Below are 22,170 nucleotides of genomic sequence, written 5' to 3' on the forward strand. Positions count from 1 at the left end.
AACTACTGTTGTGGTTTTCCCTATGTATATGTTGATGTGATGATGTTGAAGGAGTCTCCGCTGACACTGACATGATATAAATATAACATTTATGAATACATAGTAAACAATGTCAGCATACAGACGTTCATGGCTACGTCTGGAGAGAATTAGTGAGTCTGAAGCTGCTCTGAGGGCTAGGCTGCAAAAGGCAGTGCATATATAGTTGACGGTATATGTTATACAACAGGTGGTGTTCACCAAGATCAGCTCAAAAAAGAACAGACTATGAATCAACTGTGCCGGAGCCTCTTGTCCGGGGCCACACAGTTTAAACTGCTAACAGAAGGTTCTAAGAGCCGCCGTCTGCAGAAACTTCCTGATGATCAGAGAAGAGAACTTTTCCAAAACAATTGCCAGCGTAGTACGGACTTTTTGATAAATTAGGAAGCCAGCAGCTCCGATCGGTAGCATGCCTACTATCATTATTCCAATCATGAAGATGTCCTCCGTGTGTGTGTGTGTGTGAGACACACACACACACACACACACACACCTCAAAACGTGCCCTCACCAGACAAAAGATATTCATAAAAAAAAATACTAAATGAGTAAAATAAAAAAAACGAAACAATATTTATACAAAAAGTACAGAAATGCACAAAAATATACAAAAAGGCTCCAAATACACACAACATGACTCCAAAAAACACACATGACAGAAAAATACACCAAACAATTAAAAATGAAAATGACTAAAAATACACAAAACTAAATACTTATACAAAAAAATACAAAAAACAACAACAGAAATGCACAAAACTAATCCAAAAAGATAGAAAAATTCACAAAATGACTTCAGAATCTCACAGCAATTGCAACAAAAAACTATAATTATACAAAAAATGCACAAAAATACAACAGAAATACACATAATGACTCCAAAAAACATACATCACAGAAAAATACACCAAACAAAAAAAATATATCAAAATGTGTAAAAATAAACAACTAACACATTTATCATGCACATGTCCCATAGAATTAAACCAGGGAAATTTCACACGCTATTTTACTTTGCACCCACAAATTTACCCCTTTATAACACTACAGAGTACAGAGCATGTACACCTTTTTGTACATCCAACCTTCATCACATACTCATTTGGTCATAATTGACAACTCTAATTAAGCTTCTCCCACTATATGAATACATACTACTGCACTAGAAACTATTAATAAGCACAATATACAGCGCTTCATACACTACACTACAAAAACACAAAATGAGAAAAAGATGCACAAAACAACTCCACAAACACACAAAACATCAACAACAAACATATCAATATATTATTGTTCAGATGGGTCGTTGTTGCTTAGATCAGGTCAAAGTTGTCTTAAATGTCACATGTAAACTGAATTCCTGCTGCTTCCCGAGCTGAGAGTGATTTACCGTTGTGTCCCAGGCCTGTTGTTATCCTGCTATGAAGCTGAGGGACGGTGAGACATATGATGAACAAGAGCTTCTTATCATGGATGGACGGTCAATCACTCAACCACTCAGAGATAGGTAGGGGGTAGGGGGTAGGGGGTAGGGTGTAGTGGGTTCACGGACTGAAGAGAAACACTTCTGCCTGTTGTCAGGATGGTTTAAACTTATGACATCTTATATCTTTCCAACATGGAAATGAGTTATCTATTTCTATCTTCTCCAGATGATCTCCAGCGATTTTGAACCCCGTCAGTGAAACGTCCTAGGAGAAATGCATTAAAATACAACGTGAGTGAAATAGCAGTTTTGCAATTTTAATTTTTTCAATTCAAGATTGTGAACTTCCTGAGTATTTTTAGTGTGGTCTTGATAATATTTGTTTTACTTGTCTTGTCATGGTCTACTTCTGTGTCAATTTTCATTCTGCAGTGAATTAATTTTTTTGGCAATTCCTATCTCATAATGCATTTTTGGCGTACTTGGGGGCGCTGGCGCGTCAAATTTTAGCATTTTTAAATTCAGAAACTCAGAAATTAGAGAAGTGCGCAATTTAATTTTGTTTGAATTTTTGTGACCCTTCATAATGGTTCAGTGGGTGAAAAGTAGGTCAGTTGGTTCCGACACCGGGAAACAAAAAGGAAAGACAAAAAGAAAGAAAGAAAGAAAGAAAGAAAGAAAGAAAGAAAGAAAGAAAGAAAGAAAGAAAGAAAGAAAGAAAGAAAGAATAATATTCCAGCACAATAACAATGTTTCCCCGTTTTGAGTATCATGAACTATACATTTTCGGAAAGCGCAGGGGTATGCCTACGGCATGACAAGGGTCCCTGGTCACTGACAGGCATGTGGCGTTCGCATTGGCTCTGCCCCTTCTCTCATAGTGTGGCCAGAGGCTCTTCACCAGCTTGTGGGGCTCAGGCTTAATAAACCAAAGGATACTCAGAGGTTAAAACATAAAGCTGCTTTAGATTTCAATACATGCTTCCATAACCTTTTTATTTTTTTTTATCATTTTACCTTAAAAATCAAAAAATCTATTAGAACTACATAAATGTTTTAAGGTTTTGCATCATCAATAATGTTCCACATCTGTAAATGTCAGCCGATGTGAAGCAGTTACATTTCTACATTTCTCGCTGTACAATTTAGATAATAGCTGTAAGATAATAGTGCTTAAGAGGCTGGTGGTTACTTACATCACACACCATTTCTGCTGTAAAAAAAACTGTGATCACTGATCTATTCAATTCCTTCAACAATGGTGCTGTGAAGACACAAGTATCCCCATTCAGACTAATGATCAAGTGCGTGGACTTAATAATTTCACTGATTCACTCTGACATGATGCCGCGTCACTTCAAATTCAAGCATTGCAGTCCTCCAAGTGTTCAGTAAAAGTGGTATTGATGCATTAATCCTCAGTCACTGAATATGATGTCGTGGAGAGTATAGAAGCTGTATGGGGAAAAAAAAAGATATTCTCGTAACAGTGAGGCCATAGTAAAAAAATCATGATTATTACCTGCATGGCCTTAAGATCCCCTTCATTCCATTTTAAATGATACAGCAGAAATTGATGGTTTATGTGCCAATCAAACATAGTTTTCTTTTTATTATTAAAACATCAATTTAAAGCTTCTGGGAATAATAATTAACAACAGTGAGCAAGTTGTTCTGATCCAGTACTGACGCCAGTGTCTCCCTAAACACACTGGCCAAGTCACATTGATCGAAAGTGGTTAAAAAAAAACAAGCGAATGTGGTTTATACTGAAAAAGCACTGCTAAAGTTGAACATAAATAGTATAAAGAGACCCACTGTCCTCCTGGTTTGGCAAAGAAACAAAACAAAACAACAATTCTTTGCATCCATCTACAGCAGTGGCTCATGTACCCACTTTCTCTTACTTTTAAATCCAAGTCCCCCCTTTGTCCCACTACCACAATTTGCACAAAATTCTGTGAAAATATACTATAGAACTTAATCATTGTATGAATGAGTGATCACACAGCAAAGCTAAAAAGCAACAAAGGTCTGAGTGCGTGTGTGCACCACACACACACACATACAGGCATATGTGGTTTAAGAGACCGATTTTGGATTTTCTTGCGTTTTGGTGGTTTATGAGACCACACCTAACGCAACATCTGATGAATTTAAAAGGCATATCAAAAATTTTGATTTTTTTTTTTTAGCAGAACATAAATCTGACTTCAAAATCATCATTTTTCTTTTAGAAAAATATGTGACATATCACAGGGTTATGAGGACATGGTTTATGAGACCAACAGTGTTTATGAGGCCGGTTTGCATGTAACACACGTACACAAACCAGGTTATGGTTTAAGAGGACTTACAAACATTACAAGACCTGTTTACATGTAACACACATGTGTGGAGAAAGAATGATTTGCCAAAAGACTTTGTCTGATTGAGGGTTCAATTCCTTCTATCTTTGGAGACGACAAACAGAGCACTTCAGTAAGCTGTAAATAACGCTCAAAAGTGCGATGATAAGATGTCCCTGTCATTGTTTTGTTAGCATTAGCAGCTGCACCGTCTTGTTAGCGCTGTGTGCTCGTTTTAGATCCTTGATGATATGGCCTACGTGATTTAATTTAAGTCTAAAGTTTTCATTAGTCATTTCATTTTGCTGTTTTTGTCTTTGAAAAGACTGTATTATAATGCATTTCGTGACGTTAGCTTGGCGCTAGCGTTAGCTCGGTGCTTGTGTTAGCTCACTTGTTAGGGTTCTGCAGGTTCATCATCTTCATTTTCATCTCACTCCGCTGGGTCCGACTCTGGCTCAAACATGTAAGGCTGGATGGACAAGTCTTCCGTTGTTGACATTTTGTAAATAACGTGTGAATAAACATTTTCTACGCCGCTACATAATCGTATCTCTTCTATCAAACTACAAAAATGGCCGAACAGGGTGGAGTTGAACCGAGTGTCACCTCTGCAACCTGGAGAGGGGGCGGGGTATTTAAAGAGACAGCACTAAAACGAGTTGCTCTCAGAAGCACATCAGAAAAGTGGTAGAAAAGGGGTGGAGCTATAATAATGAGGAATTCAGACCCAAGCATTGCAGTTCTGTTTTATATAGACCACAACTGTATGGTTTATATGTAAAAAGGAAAGATTTAAAAGCATGATATGTCTCCTTTAACTGGCGTTCCGTAGTTTTGTCTGAAGTAAAGATTGACAATGACTCGAGATATATTTGCTAAAAGTTTTAATGTTTTTGTGTCAATATTAAGTTTTTCTGCAACAAGCAGTGGCTGAAATAACAGGTCATTTATTCTATATAATTTTTAAATAACAGCAAAGCATAACAACAGGTTACATGTATTCTGTTTTTTTTATTTTGCAGAAATGCTGTACTTGAAATAACTTAACAGTAGCATAACCAACTTAGCATCTGCATTGCTTCACCACATGAATTAAATTCAGAGGGTCCAGCTCTGATAGTGGGGTCTCCTAACCCTCTTCCCCTGGTCAGGGGTCTGCAACCTTTACTCTGCAAGGAACCATTTAACCTAATCTCACCTGGATTAAAGTACTCCTGGAGCCAAAAAATACCTTAAAAATAACTTCAAAATACTTTAAAATAAAATAAATTGACATCAAGAACTAAAACAGTATCTTGCATCTTCAAGTTCTTACACATCTGAGTTTACATGAACACAATGTTATATACAGAAGTTTTTCCATGTTTCCTTTTTACTGCTGCCCTCAATGTGAGCGCGCACTCAGTGTAGGACTCGTTATTCCTGGCTCCGTTCACGGACCACGCGCACTCCAAAGGAGCACATTGGTGTTTATAGTCGGTGCATTCACCGTAGCATTACCCGCAGCAAAGATGCGTGAGCGTGCACCGTCTCCTCACCTGCAGCACTGCGGTCAAGCCAGCCTTCACTTGCAGTGCCTGTTTATAGATGGTTTTACGGTAATCCCGCAGCGCGAAGAAAGAGAGAAAGAGAAGTGCACTCTGTGGGACGTGATGAGGCGCTCAGCCGCTCCGTATAAAATAACGTCACCCTATACAAACTCGCACAGATGCGACCAGATAAAATTTTCACTAGCACACATTGAAAATATACTCGCATATGCGACCATTTTGGTCGCAGTCTCGAACCCTTAATGAAAGTTGATAATACAGTAATTGTGTTTTTCCTTTATAATTTGTTAATGTTATGAACCTGAAACTGAACCTCCATCTGAATAAACAAAATTAATTAAAAAAGAAAAGGAAAATGAACTGAGTTATCTGCGTTTTCTAAAATGGACTTGATTTATATAGCGTTTTATCACCACACTGAAGCAGTCTCAAAGCGCTTTACATAACAGCTCATTCACCCAATCACTCTCACATTCACACACCAGTGGGACAGGACTGCCATGCAAGGCGCTAGTCGACCACTGGGAGCAACTTAGGGTTCAGTGTCTTGCCCAAGGACACTTTGACACATAGTCAGGTACTGGGATCGAACCCCAAACCTCTCGATTAGAAGACAATCCACTACCACCTGAGCCACGGTCGCCGCACATTTTCTAGGCCTTTCAAGTTTGGCATGTTGAGGAAGAGTACGAAAAACCTGACAAACACATACTGTTGTAAGGCAGCACAAAAAATAGATAAAATGCAGCAGTTGTTGGAGCTTTACTCACCCATAAAAATGTGGTTGACGTTAGAGGTGCTACTATTAGGATTTTTTGGCGCGATAACCTTTACCAATCACACCGTCAATTTGAAGCCCTAAATTTTTTGTGTAGCATTACATATTGACGTAAATATTGTAAAGAACATTTGCTATCACAATTAAGAGATTTCAATTTCAATTATTTTATTTTAACGGGACAATGTGCAACATTGAATATAAGAAAAAAATAAATAAAAAATGATTGCAGCTAGAGGCTGATTTACATTGGCTGTCCCCCTGCCAGATGTTGCCAATGTAAGTACCAAAGGTGTCCAGGCTGGCAGATTTGTCCGGGGTCCAGCGACGGCTGATGCCATAGCAGCACAGATCGACAACTGCAACTCCTTGCGGCCAAAATATAATTTATTTTTTATATTGCGGAAGAGTTATGATAATTTGTCTAGAAAGATTCTTATTTAGTTATATTTGTAATATAATTCTAGACCCCAGTAAACTAGCCAGAATGACCTACTTCAACACCAAAACCAGGACAGAACTCTGCTCACAGGACGCAGGGGTAAAAGTCACTGTTGTTGGCACCAAAGGTCAGGATGTCTTACATCTTCATGTAAAAAAAAATTTGATGGTTCTATACCTTCATCACAGTTCAGCTGTGGAGTCCAGCTGAATTCCTGTCTAAATATATGTATCTGTATATCAAAGCAAAAATGAGATCCATGAGGTCAAAAGAACTGCCCCAAGAGCTCAGAGACAGAGTTGTAGAAGGCACAGATATGGAGAAGGCTAGAAAAAAATTATCTCCATCTATAATTTCTAAGAGCTCAGTAGTCTCCAAAATTTTGATATGAAAGAAGTTCAGGTCAACCAAGACTGGCCGTCCAGCCAAACTGAGCAGTTGGGGAAGAAGGACCTCAGTGAGAGAGAGGTAACAAAGAACCTAAAGATGACTGTGACTGAGCTCCAGAGATCCTGTGTGGAGATGGAGAAAGTTCCAGGCCTACAACCACTGCTGCAGCTCTGCACTAAAACCGGGCTCTATGGCAGAGTGGACCAATGAAAACTTCTCCTCAGTGATAGACAAATAAAAAGGCAGCACAGAGTTACTCACAGCCTGGGAGTCCTTCAGGTGTGTTTTTGAAAACCCTATTCTGCCTTTCATGTGGTCTGAAACGTTTTTACGTGGTCTGAAAGGCTCTTCTCCCCAGCTGTTCAGATTGTTTGGACGGTCAGCTGTAGGAAGAGTCCTGGTTGACCCAAACATCTTCCATACCAGAATTATGGAGACCACTGAGCTCTTACAAAAAACACCAACAAACAACCTTGTCCAGCTCTGTGTGTTGCTACAACTGTCTCCAGCTGTTTTTCAGTTCTGTTGACCCCATGGATCTCATTTTTGTTCTGATATGAGCTGTAAAGCCATATTAATGATTACACGAATATCAAAGCTCACGGCTCCATAGTAGAAACACGGGTCATATGCAGTGTAAACGTTACTTTTGACAGTAACTAATACTCTAATGCAATATTTTTAAAATCAATAACACAGTTACCGTTACAATATGGTGAGTTTGTCTGTTACTTTGCTAGCAGCAGTGTACTTCCTGTTTGCAGTGGCACTAAATTTTTTTGCGGGATGCCGTGCCAACCAAGGTAAAACAGAAGAAGAAAAAGCATTGTCAGCGTGTTGCTGTTTACATGACGTGCACCAATCATGGTGAGTCAATGCGAGAGCAGGACAAGCTTCTCAGAGTGGAAATACGCGCATCATTTTACCAAAAGATACATCAGTCAAGCTCTAAGCTAATGCTGCGTTGATGGACTTGAGGGAAGCCTCTGCACCAGAACAAGAGCGTATGGATTTTAATGGACTGTGACCATTATCCAGGGATAGATCAGCCAAACTATTGCACTGTATGTTGTTGTAAATAAGCAGCCTGTCGCTACTGCTGAGTCACCGCTAACAGCAGCTTGTTAGCCTGATATGTTTAGCATTGTGAATTAGTTTTTCCACCTTTATTTTTATTTATTTATTTATAAGCATTTTCAACAGCAGAATGTGCAACTGGAATATGCACAGCTTACTTTACATTACTGTACAAAGGTTGAAAAATTGCAGTTTTGAGCAGCGGTTTTGTGCTTTATATGAACATCATTTATGGTTGTTTTATAGCAGTTTTTGTAAAGCAGAGTTGGTCAAAATTTAATTCCGATTGCTTTCATTTATTAATTGTAGAAGGTTTTTTGTGTTTATGTTGAACATTGTTGCTAGTTTTTGTACTAAAGCTGTAAGGGAACATTCTAAGGCTAAACACAACTGTTTTATGATGCTGAAGCCATTTAAATTTTTGATCTTTGATTTTTAATAATATTCAGGTTGTTTTGTGTTTTATTTATTTCACAATTCCTTGTAACATTTACAGTTTCTGCTGGTCTCGGGTAAATAAACTGGTATTGAAAGAATACTTAGTGTTTCAGTCAGATTGGTGTTTGGAAAGATTAATACTGAGCAGAGTTTAGTTCTGTTAATGTAAATGATTATAAACTGTAGGGTTGGATACATTTCATTTATCAGAGGCACTGATATGAAGCTGTACAGACACTAATGACCCAAAAAATAATCCAATTACTAAGTAACTCAAAAGTTACTTGTTCCAGTAACGCATTACTTTTTGGTGTAAGTAATCAAAATACTTACTGAGTTACTTTGTGAATTAAGTAACTGGTAACGGTAACAAGTTACATTTTGTCATAGAACAACACTGGTCATATGTGGTTTGGCTTTTGATCAAGAATAACATCCTGCAATTCATCTTACTAACCAATTACCTGTTCTTTTGTATTTGAAGATGTACAGTATGTAAACTCATTCCATGCTGCAGTCTTCTCCAAAATTAATGAGCTTTTATTAATTGGCTCCAATGCAAACACACCTCCACCTATCAATAAATAAATAAATAAAGAAAGAAATAACAGTTAATGAAAACGAGCATAATGAAAAAGTAAATTTATTAGATGAAAAATTTAAATTATGATAAAAAATGACAATCATGAGGTGAAATTCCTAAGATCTGCTAACTCACTCATCAAATATCATCTCAACATTACTGTACAGATTCACAATATTTACTGTATTTCCTCAATAAGAAAATGCATATCTTGATAAAAACATGGTGAAATTTGTCTAAAACTGCTTTTGTCATGCCAATATTTAAAATCATGTAAAACTGTGATGTGACATAGTGTATTTTACTGTATGACCTTGTATGTTTCACTCTGTCCTTTTAAACCATAACTGGACCACACACACACACACACAAGTATGTGTACTAAAGTATTGGTTCACACTGACTGTGTGTGACTGTCCTCATATGCCAAACTCTGGTCTCATACACCATGATCATGTAAACACAAAAAACACACAAGCCATAGTGTATCTTAGTCATACACAGAAGCAGTTAATCAGCATTATTTCAGGTCATTTTAAAGCACTTCCTGTGTTTTAATCTTCACTGACACAGTGTACTGACAAACCTCTTTGATTAAGACTGTGGGACCCTTAGCATAAAGTAGTTTATTCAAGTGTACTACAAGTATACCTGTTTATACTAAAACTGAGGCAGCATACTTGAAGTATACTTTTTACAGTATATACTATGTTTTATATACTATAGTGAAGTATACTTAGCTGATACTGAAAAGTATAAAGAATAGTCTAAGACTAAGTACAATAATACTTAGACTTACATTTTAATACTAAAGCTTATACTTGTACTATAAGTGTACTTATTTTATACTAAAACTGAAACAGCGTACTTGAAATATATTTTTTTATATACTATGTTTTATATACTTAAGAAAAGTATAATGAAGAATACTTAGACTATTCTTTATGCTTTTCAGTAAAAGCTAAGACTAAGTACATTGAACTTAGACTTACACTTAAAGCTTATACTTGTACATTAGTATACTTTTTTTTTACTTCTTTCTACCACAAAGTATTACTATTTAGTATCTTGATCCAAGTACAAAATAAGGTCAAGTCCTTTTGCTTACATTTCATTTAGCAGAATAAAAAAGTTTTTCACTACACACATTTGCTTTGGGGTATTACCGTTGTTATAAACTTACATGTTCAACATCATATAGTGCTGGAGTTTAAAAGTTTACAGTAATAGTTTGTGTGCTCAACTGCATTAACTTTATGTACCTTAAAAACATGTTCAAAAACAGAGAAACATTTGACTTGACATTATTGATCAAGTTTATTGTAGTCTCGTGAACGTACAGTAAGTAGACTGCAATGAGTTAGCATATTTCAAGTATATAGATAGTATGCTGCAAATATGTTAAGCAAACCTCTAAGTATGCTTAAAGTATAACAAGTAAACTCGTAAAAAAAATTGTAGTTTATTAAAGTATAATCTAAGTATACTTTAATAAACTAAAATGTGGCCAAAAAGTATATACTTAGTACACCAGTAGTATATAGATGAGTGTACTTGTCGACAGATGTACGCAGAGGCATGTGCACAGGTCTTGCAGTAAACAGTCACATGAACGACGAGTAAATAAATAACTGTATCACAGTTATAGTGAGGATCGGGCCACATTTTCTCATCCAAGTCTGACCCAACAGTAAAAAGCAGATTTTTTTTTTTTCTTAAAGAAATGACATAAGTACAGACCCTTTTCAAAAAATTAGAATATCATGAAAAAGTATTTTAGTTTCCAAAAACCCATTAAAAAAGTTAAACTTTCATAGATTACAGATTCAGGGCATACAATTTAAACAATTTCAAGTACTTATTTGTTTAATTTTATATAAGGCTTCCAGCTCATAAAATTAGAATACTGTGAAGAAATCACCATTTATTTCTCAGTTTTTGCAGAAAAAAGAGGAAAAGAAGGACTGGACTGTCTTTTATTCAGGTATCAAGGTCCAAGTGTTTGGAGGAAGACGGGTGAGGAACAAAACAGAACAGTGCACCCAAAATCATGACTGACTGTGGATATTTCACACTGGACTTCAAACAGCTTGGGATCTGTTTTTGTGTTTTTGTTTTTGAAGGGTCTGTACGTTTGTTAACTCACTCATCAAATATCTACTGTTATACTGTACAGATTCACAATATTTACTTTTTTCCCTCAATGGCAAAAGGCATAACTTGATGAAAACATTGTGAAATTTGACACACGGTGAAATTTTATACGTCCCCCAAAGTAAATGTATACAAAACAAGAGCAAAAACATATTAAAAAACACAAAGCATTAAAACATTGCAGAAATATACAGAAAAAGACAAGAGAAAAACACAGAAATTACTACAAAAATTAACAAAGCGACAACAGTAATACACAAAAATACAAGAAAAACACAAAAAATGACTCTGCAAACCCACAGTACTAACAAATAAGCAAAACGACAACAGAAATAAACAAAAATTAAAGCTGCGAGCGGCGTCATATGTTCCGATGTAGCGGCCGGGGGCGGTAACCCACGGTCACGTATAGCACTGTTTTGGGAATTGGCCTGAGCAAATTTGATGTAAATTGGTGTAAAAACAACTGAGATATTGCATTTACCAAGAAATGGCAAAATATTTTCCTGTCATGATAGGCCCCTCCCACTTTTTACAGCCTGCTCTATTTGCCATAGCAATGTGCTTCCATCTAATAAGATTCATCCTACAGTGTTTTGAAGTCAACACGACATATCGTCTGTCCGCTACAGCTGCTCGTGTAGGACGACCACAGAAGCGGCGCCCTCTGAGAACGCAAGGCATTATGGGTAAATTGGTTATGGAGTTTTGTTTATGGCTGGACAGTCGTCGTGTGTATTAAATATGAAGCAGTTTGAATTTAGCATTCTAGAGTTATAAGCTTTTTCCTATTACAGCGTGCTGATGGCGAAGGATTCTCCTGTGTCATGATAGGCCCCTCCCACTTTTCACACCCTGGTAGATTTTCCATCGCAATGTGCTTCCATCTAATAAGATTCATCCTACAGTGTTTTCAAGTCAACACGACATATCGTCTGTCCGCTACAGCTGCTCGTGTAGGACGACCACAGAAGCGGCGCCCTCTGAGAACGCAAGGCATTGTGGGTAAATTGGTTATCGTTTGTTGTTTAGCTCTGGACAGTGATCGTGTGTATCAAATATGAAGCAGTTTGAACTTTACACTCTAGAGTTATAAGCGTTTTCGTATAACGGTGTAGTTATGGCGAGGGATTTTCCTGTGTCATTATAGGCCCCTCCCACTGGCCATGATGGGTAATTTGGTCATCGAGCATTGTTTATGGATGGACAATCATCGTGTGTATCAAATATGAAGCAGTTTGAACTTTGCATTGAAGCGTTATAAGCATTTTCCTATTATAGCGTGCTGATGGCGAAGGGTTCTCCCGTGTCATTATAGGCCCCTCCCACTGATCACAGCCTGTTTTTTCTTCCATAGCAATTTGCTACCCTCTGTGTAGGTTCATCCTACAGTGTTTTGAAGTCAACACGACATATCGTCTGTCCAATACAGCTGCTCGTGTAGGACGACCACAGAAGCGGCGCCCTCTGAGAACGCAAGGCATTATGGGTAAATTGGTCCTCGAGTTTTGTTTATGGCTGTACGGTCATCATGTGTATCAAATATGAAGCAGTTTGAACTTTGCGTTCTAGAGTTATAAGCTTTTTCCTAGAACGGCGTCCTGTAAATGCTAACCGTGTACATGACCTTAAATGACACCGGTCGAAAACACAAGGCATGATGGGAAATGTTTCAAAGCAGTCATGACCAAGCTTGGGCACATGTCCTTTGTGTGAAATTTGAAGCTGATCGAAGTTTGTGTGTCAGAGTTATGGAGATTTGGAATTTTTTGCGTGCTAACGAAAATTAGCATTGCATTTTTGTGGCGGCGCCACGACCAAACCGTGACAGATACGAAAATTCTTTCGATAACTTTTCATCTTCAATGGGTCCTATGTGGTGTTGCCAAGTTTTAAGCGAATCGGATGAATCCCCTCAGACTAGTTCGCGCAGATGCGTTTCGAGGGCGAAACGCCATTTTTGACCTTTGACCCAAGATGGCTGACTTCCTGTTTGTTTTTGGGCGGGGTCACAATGTAACTTTTTGCTCATTCTGGGGCGAAGACTACATGTGGCGATTTTCGTGCAAATCGGTCAGACCTGGCGGTCGTGTGGTTCCATCGTTTGTTTTCTTTCCGCTACAGCTGCTCGTGTAGGACGACCACAGAAGCGGCGCCCTCTGAGAACGCAAGGCATTGTGGGTAAATTGGTTATCGTTTGTTGTTTAGCTCTGGACAGTGATCGTGTGTATCAAATATGAAGCAGTTTGAACTTTGCATTCTAGAGTTATAAGCTTTTTCCTAGAACGGCGTCCTGTAAATGCTAACCGTGTACATGACCTTAAATGACACCGGTCGAAAACACAAGGCATGATGGGAAATGTTTCAAAGCAGTCATGACCAAGCTTGGGCACATGTCCTTTGTGTGAAATTTGAAGCTGATCGAAGTTTGTGTGTCAGAGTTATGGAGATTTGGAATTTTTTGCGTGCTAACGAAAATTAGCATTGCATTTTTTTGGCGGCGCCACGACCAAACCGTGACAGATACGAAAATTCTTTCGATAACTTTTCATCTTCAATGGGTCCTATGTGGTGTTGCCAAGTTTTAAGCGAATCGGATGAATCCCCTCAGACTAGATAGCGTAGATGCGTTTCGAGGGCGAAACGCCATTTTTGACCTTTGACCCAAGATGGCTGACTTCCTGTTTGGTTTTGGGCGGGGTCACAATGTAACTTTTTGCTCATTTTGGGGCGAAGACTACATGTGGCGATTTTCGTGCAAATCGGTCAGACCTGGCGGTCGTGTGGTTCCATCGTTTGTTTTGGCGGCAAAAACGCACGCTACGCGTGCGTTTTCTGTCCGTTTTTTTTCACGCCACCCAATTATCAAATTTTTCGCCAGGCCTGAGGTGCGTGCAAATTTCGGTGAGTTTTCGGGCATTTTTAGGGGGTCGAATTAGTGATCAAAGGCGGGCGGGGTATAATAATAATAATAATAATTAAAGCCGCGAGCGGCGTCATAGGTTCCGATGAAGCGGCCGGGGGCGGTAACCCACGGTCACGTATACCACTGTTGGGGATTTGGGAATTGGCCTGGAGTTGTAAGCGTTTTCGTACAACGGCGTAGTTATGGCGAAGAATTCTCCTGTGTCATGATAGGCCCCTCCCACTTTTCACAGCCTGCTCTATTTGCCATAGCAATGTGCTTCCATCTAATAAGATTCATCCTACAGTGTTTTCAAGTCAACACGACATGTCGTCTTGCCGCTAGAGCTGCTGGCGTAGGACGACCACAGAAGCGGCGCCCTCTGAGAACGCAAGGCATTGTGGGTAAATTGGTTATCGTTTGTTGTTTAGCTCTGGACAGTGATCGTGTGTATCAAATATGAAGCAGTTTGAACTTTGCACTCTGGAGTTGCAAGCGTTTTCGTATAACGGCGTAGTTATGGCGAGGGATTTTCGTGTGTCATTATAGGCCCCTCCCACTGGCCATGATGGGTAATTTGGTCATCGAGCATTGTTTATGGATGGACAATCATCATGTGTATCAAATATGAAGAAGTTTGAACTTTGCATTGAAGCGTTATAAGCATTTTCCTATTATAGCGTGCTGATGGCGAAGGATTCTCCCGTGTCATTATAGGCTCCTCCCACTGACCACAGCCTGTTTTTTCTTCCATAGCAATTTGCTCCCCTCTGTGTAGGTTCATCCTACAGTGTTTTGAAGTCAACACGACATATCGTCTGTCCGCTACAGCTGCTCGTGTTGAACGACCACAGAAGCGGCGCCCTCTGAGAACGCAAGGCATTGTGGGTAAATTGGTTATCGTTTGTTGTTTAGCTCTGGACAGTGATCGTGTGTATCAAATATGAAGCAGTTTGAACTTTGCACTCTAGAGTTATAAGCGTTTTCGTATAACGGCGTAGTTATGGCGAGGGATTTTCCTGTGTCATGATAGGCCCCTCCCACTTTTCACAGCCTGCTCTATTTGCCATAGCAATGTGCTTCCATCTAATAAGATTCATCCTACAGTGTTTTCAAGTCAACACGACATATCGTCTGTCCGCTACAGCTGCTCGTGTAGGACGACCACAGAAGCGGCGCCCTCTGAGAACGCAAGGCATTATGGGTAAATTGGTTATGGAGTTTTGTTTATGGCTGGACAGTCGTCGTGTGTATCAAATATGAAGCAGTTTGAATTTAGCATTCTAGAGTTATAAGCTTTTTCCTATTACAGCGTGCTGATGGCGAAGGATTCTCCTGTGTCATGATAGGCCCCTCCCACTTTTCACAGCCTGCTCTATTTGCCATAGCAATGTGCTTCCATCTAATAAGATTCATCCTACAGTGTTTTGAAGTCAACACGACATATCGTCTGTCCGCTACAGCTGCTCGTGTAGGACGACCACAGAAGCGGCGCCCTCTGTGAACGCAAGGCATTGTGGGTAAATTGGTTATCGTTTGTTGTTTAGCTCTGGACAGTGATCGTGTGTATCAAATATGAAGCAATTTGAACTTTGCACTCTCGAGTTATAAGCGTTTTCGTATAACGGCGTAGGTATGGCGAGGGATTTTCCTGTGTCACGATAGGCCCCTCCCACTTTTCACAGCCTGCTCTATTTGCCATAGCAATGTGCTTCCATCTAATAAGATTCATCCTACAGTGTTTTGAAGTCAACACGACATATCGTCTGTCCGCTACAGCTGCTCGTGTAGGACGACCACAGAAGCGGCGCCCTCTGAGAACGCAAGGCATTGTGGGTAAATTGGTCATCGTTTGTTGTTTAGCTCTGGACAGTGATCGTGTGTATCAAATATGAAGCAGTTTGAACTTTGCACTCTAGAGTTATAAGCGTTTTCGTATAATGGCGTAGTTATGGCGAGGGATTTTCGTGTGTCATTATAGGCCCCTCCCACTGGCCATGATGGGTAATTTGGTCATCGAGCGTTGTTTATGGATGGACAATCATCGTGTGTCTCAAATATGAAGCAGTTTGAACTTTGCATTGAAGCGTTATAAGCATTTTCCTATTATAGCGTGCTGATGGCGAAGGATTCTCCCGTGTCATTATAGGCCCCTCCCACTGATCACAGCCTGTTTTTTCTTCCATAGCAATTTGCTCCCCTCTGTGTAGGTTCATCCTACAGTGTTTTGAAGTCAACACGACATATCGTCTGTCCGCTACAGCTGCTCGTGTAGGACGACCACAGAAGCGACGCCCTCTGAGAACGCAAGGCATTATGGGTAAATTGGTTCTCGAGTTTTGTTTATGGCTGTACGGTCATCATGTGTATCAAATATGAAGCAGTTTGAAGTTTGCATTCTAGAGTTATAAGCTTTTTCCTAGAACGGCGTGCTGTAAATGCTAACCGTGTACATGACCTTAAATGACACCGGTCGAAAACACAAGGCATGATGGGAAAAGTTTCAAAGCAGTCATGACCAAGCTTGGGCACATGTCCTTTGTGTGAAATTTGAAGCTGATCGAAGTTTGTGTGTCAGAGTTATGGAGATTTGGAATTTTTTGCGTGCTAACGAAAATTAGCATTGCATTTTTGTGGCGGCGCCACGACCAAACCGTGACAGATACGAAAATTCTTTCGATAACTTTTCATCTTCAATGGGTCCTATGTGGTGTTGCCAAGTTTTAAGCGAATCGGATGAATCCCCTCAGACTAGATAGCGCAGATGCGTTTCGAGGGCGAAACGCCATTTTTGACCTTTGACCCAAGATGGCTGACTTCCTGTTTGGTTTTGGGCGGGGTCACAATGTAACTTTTTGCTCATTCTGGGGCGGAGACTACACGTGGCGATTTTCGTACATATCGGTCAAACCTGGCGGTCGTGCGGTTCCATCGTTTTTTTGGCGGCGAAAACGCACGCTACGCGTGCGTTTTCTGTCCGTTTTTTTTCACGCCACCTAATTATCAAATTTTTCGCCAGGCCTGAGGTGCGTGCAAATTTCGGTGAGTTTTCGGGCATTTTTAGGGGGTCGAATTAGCGATCAAAGGCGGGCGGGGTATAATAATAATAAAACGATATAATAGCGAAAACAATAGGTTCCTCTGTCCCATTCTGGGACATCGGAACCTAATTAAAGCCGCGAGCGGCGTCATAGGTTCCGATGAAGCGGCCGGGGGCGGTAACCCACGGTCACGTATACCACTGTTGGGGATTTGGGAATTGGCCTGGAGTTGTAAGCGTTTTCGTACAACGGCGTAGTTATGGCGAAGAATTCTCCTGTGTCATGATAGGCCCCTCCCACTTTTCACAGCCTGCTCTATTTGCCATAGCAATGTGCTTCCATCTAATAAGATTCATCCTACAGTGTTTTCAAGTCAACACGACATGTCGTCTTGCCGCTAGAGCTGCTGGCGTAGGACGACCACAGAAGCGGCGCCCTCTGAGAACGCAAGGCATTGTGGGTAAATTGGTTATCGTTTGTTGTTTAGCTCTGGACAGTGATCGTGTGTATCAAATATGAAGCAGTTTGAACTTTGCACTCTGGAGTTGCAAGCGTTTTCGTATAACGGCGTAGTTATGGCGAGGGATTTTCGTGTGTCATTATAGGCCCCTCCCACTGGCCATGATGGGTAATTTGGTCATCGAGCATTGTTTATGGATGGACAATCATCATGTGTATCAAATATGAAGAAGTTTGAACTTTGCATTGAAGCGTTATAAGCATTTTCCTATTATAGCGTGCTGATGGCGAAGGATTCTCCCGTGTCATTATAGGCTCCTCCCACTGACCACAGCCTGTTTTTTCTTCCATAGCAATTTGCTCCCCTCTGTGTAGGTTCATCCTACAGTGTTTTGAAGTCAACACGACATATCGTCTGTCCGCTACAGCTGCTCGTGTTGAACGACCACAGAAGCGGCGCCCTCTGAGAACGCAAGGCATTGTGGGTAAATTGGTTATCGTTTGTTGTTTAGCTCTGGACAGTGATCGTGTGTATCAAATATGAAGCAGTTTGAACTTTGCACTCTAGAGTTATAAGCGTTTTCGTATAACGGCGTAGTTATGGCGAGGGATTTTCCTGTGTCATGATAGGCCCCTCCCACTTTTCACAGCCTGCTCTATTTGCCATAGCAATGTGCTTCCATCTAATAAGATTCATCCTACAGTGTTTTCAAGTCAACACGACATATCGTCTGTCCGCTACAGCTGCTCGTGTAGGACGACCACAGAAGCGGCGCCCTCTGAGAACGCAAGGCATTATGGGTAAATTGGTTATGGAGTTTTGTTTATGGCTGGACAGTCGTCGTGTGTATCAAATATGAAGCAGTTTGAATTTAGCATTCTAGAGTTATAAGCTTTTTCCTATTACAGCGTGCTGATGGCGAAGGATTCTCCTGTGTCATGATAGGCCCCTCCCACTTTTCACAGCCTGCTCTATTTGCCATAGCAATGTGCTTCCATCTAATAAGATTCATCCTACAGTGTTTTGAAGTCAACACGACATATCGTCTGTCCGCTACAGCTGCTCGTGTAGGACGACCACAGAAGCGGCGCCCTCTGTGAACGCAAGGCATTGTGGGTAAATTGGTTATCGTTTGTTGTTTAGCTCTGGACAGTGATCGTGTGTATCAAATATGAAGCAGTTTGAACTTTGCACTCTCGAGTTATAAGCGTTTTCGTATAACGGCGTAGGTATGGCGAGGGATTTTCCTGTGTCACGATAGGCCCCTCCCACTTTTCACAGCCTGCTCTATTTGCCATAGCAATGTGCTTCCATCTAATAAGATTCATCCTACAGTGTTTTGAAGTCAACACGACATATCGTCTGTCCGCTACAGCTGCTCGTGTAGGACGACCACAGAAGCGGCGCCCTCTGAGAACGCAAGGCATTGTGGGTAAATTGGTCATCGTTTGTTGTTTAGCTCTGGACAGTGATCGTGTGTATCAAATATGAAGCAGTTTGAACTTTGCACTCTAGAGTTATAAGCGTTTTCGTATAATGGCGTAGTTATGGCGAGGGATTTTCGTGTGTCATTATAGGCCCCTCCCACTGGCCATGATGGGTAATTTGGTCATCGAGCGTTGTTTATGGATGGACAATCATCGTGTGTCTCAAATATGAAGCAGTTTGAACTTTGCATTGAAGCGTTATAAGCATTTTCCTATTATAGCGTGCTGATGGCGAAGGATTCTCCCGTGTCATTATAGGCCCCTCCCACTGATCACAGCCTGTTTTTTCTTCCATAGCAATTTGCTCCCCTCTGTGTAGGTTCATCCTACAGTGTTTTGAAGTCAACACGACATATCGTCTGTCCGCTACAGCTGCTCGTGTAGGACGACCACAGAAGCGACGCCCTCTGAGAACGCAAGGCATTATGGGTAAATTGGTTCTCGAGTTTTGTTTATGGCTGTACGGTCATCATGTGTATCAAATATGAAGCAGTTTGAACTTTGCATTCTAGAGTTATAAGCTTTTTCCTAGAACGGCGTGCTGTAAATGCTAACCGTGTACATGACCTTAAATGACACCGGTCGAAAACACAAGGCATGATGGGAAAAGTTTCAAAGCAGTCATGACCAAGCTTGGGCACATGTCCTTTGTGTGAAATTTGAAGCTGATCGAAGTTTGTGTGTCAGAGTTATGGAGATTTGGAATTTTTTGCGTGCTAACGAAAATTAGCATTGCATTTTTGTGGCGGCGCCACGACCAAACCGTGACAGATACGAAAATTCTTTCGATAACTTTTCATCTTCAATGGGTCCTATGTGGTGTTGCCAAGTTTTAAGCGAATCGGATGAATCCCCTCAGACTAGATAGCGCAGATGCGTTTCGAGGGCGAAACGCCATTTTTGACCTTTGACCCAAGATGGCTGACTTCCTGTTTGGTTTTGGGCGGGGTCACAATGTAACTTTTTGCTCATTCTGGGGCGGAGACTACACGTGGCGATTTTCGTACATATCGGTCAAACCTGGCGGTCGTGCGGTTCCATCGTTTTTTTGGCGGCGAAAACGCACGCTACGCGTGCGTTTTCTGTCCGTTTTTTTTCACGCCACCTAATTATCAAATTTTTCGCCAGGCCTGAGGTGCGTGCAAATTTCGGTGAGTTTTCGGGCATTTTTAGGGGGTCGAATTAGCGATCAAAGGCGGGCGGGGTATAATAATAATAAAACGATATAATAGCGAAAACAATAGGTTCCTCTGTCCCATTCTGGGACATCGGAACCTAATAATAGGAAATAAAAGCGAAAACAATAGGTTCCTCTGTCCCATTCTGGGACATCGGAACCTAATTAAAGCCGCGAGCGGCGTCATAGGTTCCGATGAAGCGGACGCGTATACCACTGTTTTGGGAATTGGCCTGAGCAAATTTGGTGTAAATTGGTGTAAAAACAACTGAGATATTGCATTTACCAAGAAATGGCGAAAGATTTTCCTGTAATGATAGGCCTCTCCCACTTTTCACAGCCTGCTCTATTTGCCATAGCAATGTGCTTCCATCTAATAAGATTCATCCTACAGTGTTTTCAAGTCAACACGACATATCGTCTGTCCGCTACAGCTGCTCGTGTAACACGACCACAGAAGCGGCGCCGTCTGAGAACGCAAGGCATTGTGGGTAAATTGGTTATCGTTTGTTGTTTAGCTCTGGACAGTGATCGTGTGTATCAAATATGAAGCAGTTTGAACTTTGCACTCTAGAGTTATAAGCGTTTTCGTATAACGGCGTAGTTATGGCGAGGGATTTTCCTGTGTCATGATAGGCCCCTCCCACTTTTCACAGCCTGCTCTATTTGCCATAGCAATGTGCTTCCATCGAATAAGATTCATCCTACAGTGTTTTGAAGTCAACACGACATGTCGTCTTGCCGCTAGAGTTGCTGGCGTATAACGGCCCAAGAAGCGGCGCCCTCTGAGAGCGCAAGGCATTGTGGGTGTTTTTGGTTATCGTTTGTTGTTTAGGGCTGTACGGTCATCATGTGTATCAAATATGAAGCACTTTGAACTTTGCATTCTGGAGTTGTAAGCGTTTTTGTATAACGGCGTAGTTATGGCGAGGGATTTTCGTGTGTCATTATAGGCCCCTCCCACTGGCCATGATGGGTAATTTGGTCATCGAGCGTTGTTTATTGATGGACAATCATCCTGTGTATCATTAGCAAATTTTTCGCCAGGCCTGAGGTGCGTGCAAATGCCCGAAAACTCACCGAAATTTGCACGCACCTCAGGCCTGGCGAAAAATTTGATAATTTGGTGGCGTGAAAAAAAATGGACAGAAAACGCACGCATAGCGTGCGTTTTCGCCGCCAAAACAAACGATGGAACCACACGACCGCCAGGCCTGACCGATTTGCACGAAAATCGCCACATGTAGTCTTCGCCCCAGAATGAGCAAAAAGTTACATTGTGACCCCGCCCAAAACCAAACAGGAAGTCAGCCATCTTGGGTCAAAGGTCAAACATGGCGTTTCGCCCTCGAAACGCATCTGCGCGAACTAGCCTGAGGGGATTCATCCGATTCGCTTAAAACTTGGCAACACCACATAGGACCCATTGAAGATGAAAAGTTATCCAAAGAATTTTCGTATCTGTCACGGTTTGGTCGTGGCGCCGCCACAAAAATGCAATGCTAATTTTCGTTAGCACGCAAAAAATTCCAAATCTCCATAACTCTGACACACAAACTTCCATCAGTTTCAAATTTCACACAAAGGACATGTGCCCAAGCTTGGTCATGACTGCTTTGAAACATTTCCCATCATGCCTTGTGTTTTCGACCGGTGTCTTTTAAGGTCATGTACACGGTTAGCATTTACAGGACGCCGTTCTAGGAAAAAGCTTATAACTCTAGAATGCAAAGTTCAAACTGCTTCATATTTGATACACATGATGACCGTACAGCCATAAACAAAACTCGAGAACCAATTTACCCATAATGCCTTGCGTTCTCAGAGGGCGCCGCTTCTGTGGTCGTCCAACACGAGCAGCTGTAG

At 40.8% G+C, this 22,170-nt stretch overlaps 1 protein-coding gene across 1 annotated transcript in view; it reads left to right on the plus strand.

Moving 5' to 3' along the window:
• Window positions 1-1,720: 1,720 nt before the first annotated feature.
• LOC114454337 (uncharacterized) overlaps window positions 1,721-22,170 on the plus strand; it is a 35,811-nt gene continuing 15,361 nt past the window's right edge. Inside the window, exon 1 of the mRNA XM_028434729.1 lies at window positions 1,721-1,762. The gene's annotated coding sequence lies outside the window, so the exon portion shown is untranslated. The remainder of the gene's footprint in view (window positions 1,763-22,170) is intronic.

Source organism: Gouania willdenowi, chromosome 20 (assembly GCF_900634775.1).
Source record: "Gouania willdenowi chromosome 20, fGouWil2.1, whole genome shotgun sequence".
Taxonomy (NCBI): Eukaryota; Metazoa; Chordata; class Actinopteri; order Blenniiformes; family Gobiesocidae; genus Gouania; species Gouania willdenowi.